This window comes from Nanorana parkeri, unplaced genomic scaffold (assembly GCF_000935625.1).
Source record: "Nanorana parkeri isolate BGI_ZX_2015 unplaced genomic scaffold, ASM93562v1 scaffold784, whole genome shotgun sequence".
NCBI classification, from domain to species: Eukaryota; Metazoa; Chordata; class Amphibia; order Anura; family Dicroglossidae; genus Nanorana; species Nanorana parkeri.
The window spans coordinates 143,949-146,891 of record NW_017307052.1 but is presented as its reverse complement, the minus strand read 5'-3'; positions in this window follow the sequence as shown (position 1 = coordinate 146,891).

Below are 2,943 nucleotides of genomic sequence, written 5' to 3'. Positions count from 1 at the left end.
AGAGAGAGAGAGAGAGAGAGAGAGAGAGAGAGAGAGAGATTAGATAGATAAATAGATAGATTAGATAGATAGAGAGAGAGAGAGAGAGAGAGAGATTAGATAGATAAATAGATAGATTAGAGAGAGAGAGAGATAGAGAGAGAGAGAGAGAGAGAGAGAAAGAGACTTGATTTCCGGTTTTCTGGCCAAGAGAATACAGCAATTGTTACTGGAGCACTATAATGCAGTTGTATGTAATGCTAAAATATAATTGTTCCTCATAGTACATTCAGCCCGTTGTAAATGGTACATCTGATCATAACACCAACACCAGCAGGTATTGCACTGGAGACAAAGGCCACTCAAGTGTCAGAAATAATGTGTACCCTCTTACCCGTCCTCTGCTAAAATCCTTCACACCTAACCTAACACCAAAATCAGTTCTTAAAATGTATCCCCCAACACTAAACCTTCTACCCTTACCCTCCCCTCAATGCTTAACAGACCCAACTTTTAACATATTTCCTCAGATGAAGACTTATTACACCCAACACCTAACACTTGACCCTTAAAGGAGAACTATGAGGCGTGTGCAAATCACTCATAGTTCGAGCCGATTTGTGGCAATGAAACTGTCACAGGTCGGCTCAAAAGATCGGGAATTGAGCGAACACATACCATCGCTCGCTCACTTCTCGTCAGTCACGGCTCCATGTAGGGATTCCCCCCTCCCCTCTCCGATTCTCCAGCGCTGACTGGATGAACGGACGGGGAGGGGGCGGGTACAGCAGGCTCTGCTTCTAGATAGGCAGAGTCAGCTGTCACTCACGCAGCTGGGTGGATCTCGACAGTAATGTTGGGATCCATCCCGGCTGCAGCGGTCTCAGTATACAGTGAGCTGCGCAATATACTGCGCAACCCGAACACTCTAGCGACACGCGGACATATTTTTGGGGAGAATGAGTCGTGGCTCATTCATATCTAAATAGCATCACCCATTAATATGTAAATATCATATTTGGGATTATTTGCAGTGGGGGGCCAGTAGCCGTTATCTTAATTTTGGTTGCCCCTGTCTGCCTGACATCTTGTGTCTGAGTTTCTGCTGCCCTTTGTTAAATCATAAGTTGGGAAAGGGGGAACATTTCATTTTCTTTTAGCATTGCCCAAAGTTCCATACTTATGCATTCCCCCCAAAAACATAACCTAAAATCTAAACCTAGCACACGGACACAGTACCTCTAGGACTGGGGTGCCCATTAGGTTGAATGCTGGTAGATCATGATCTCAAGTCGGCTCACTGCCCTGAACTCCCTACCGCAGTGCTAGTGTGGCCGAATGTGTTGGATGCTGCAGACGGGGAGAGGCGCCCGGCACACTCGGCCACACTAGCAACGCCGGAGGACAGGAGAGCATGTGTGAAGAGCCGGAAAGCAGGTAAAAAAAACTGCTAAAGATTTGCAGTGCTTCTGAAAGGAGAGATAGCCAGAAAGAGGAGAGACAGCAGGAGAGAGAGCGAGGAGAGACAGCCAGGGGGATGAGCGAGGAGAGACATAGATAGCCAGAAAGAGGAGAGACAGCAGGAGAGAGAGCGAGGAGAGACAGCCAGGGGGATGAGCGAGGAGAGACAGCCAGGAGAGAGAGCAAGGAGAGACAGCAAGGAGAGAGAGCGAGGAGGATGAGGGAGGAGAGACAGCCAGGGGGATGAGCGAGAAGAGACAGCCTGGGGGATGAGTGAGTAGAGACGGCCAGAGGAGAGAGTGAGGAGATACAGGAGAGAGAGAGCAAGGAGAGACAGCAAGGAGGATGAGCGAGGAGAGACAGCCAGGAGGTTGAGTAAAGAGAGATAGCCAGGAGGATGAGCGAGGAGAGACAGCCAAGGGATTAGTGAGGAGAGACAGCCAGTGGAGAGAGCAAGGAGAGACAGCCAGGAGGATGAACAAGGGAAACAGCCAGAAGAGAGAGTGAGGAGAGACATCCAGGGGAGAGAGCGAGGAAAGAAAGCCAGGGGAGAGAGCATTGGGAAAAATCAGGGAAGAGAGCAAGGAGAGACAGCCAAGAGAGAGAGAGCAAGGAGAGACAGCTAGGAGAAACAGCCAGGAGGGAGTGAGGAGAGACAGCCAGGGAAGAGAGATAATAGAGTGAGGAGAGACAGCCAGAAGAGAGAGCGTTGAGAAACAGCCAGGGGAGAGAGCAAGGAGAGACAGCCAGGAGAGAGCAAGGAGAGACAGCCAGGAGGATGAACAAGGGAAACAGCCAGAAGAGAGAGTGAGGAGAGACAGCAGGAGAGAGAGCGAGGAAAGACAGCCAGGGGAGAGAGCGTTGAGAAAAATCAGGGAAGAGAGCAAGGAGAGACAGCCAAGAGAGAGAGAGCAAGGAGAGACAGCCAGGAGAAACAGCCAGGAGGGAGTGTGCGAGAGACAGCCAGGAAAGAGAGAGAATAGAGCGAGGAGAGACAGCCCGAAGAGAGAGCGTTGAGAAACAGCCAGGGGAGAGAGCAAGGAGAGACAGCCAGGAGAGAGAGTGAGGAGAGACTGCCAGGGGAAAGAGAGTGAAGAGAGCAAGGAGAGACAGTCAGAAGAGAGAGCAAGGAGAGACAGACAGGAGAGAGAGTGAGAAGAGCCAGCGGAGAGAGATTGAGGAGAGACAGCCAGGAGAGAGAGTAAGGAAAGACAGCCAGGGGGAGAGAGACAGCCAGGAGAGACATCCAGGAGGATGACCGAGGAGAGAAATCCAGAAGAAAGAGAGCAGAGACAGCAAGGGGAGAGAGAGGAGAGAGACAACAAGGAGAGACAGCCAGGGGAGAGAACAAGGAGAGACAGCAAGGAGAGAGAGCAAGGAGAGACAGCCAGGAGAGAGTGAGGAGAGATAGCCAAGGGAGAGAGCAAGTAGAGACAGCCAGGAGAGAGAGCAAGGAGAGACAGGCACAGTGGTGTATTTAGGTTTGGGGCTGCCCTAGGCAAA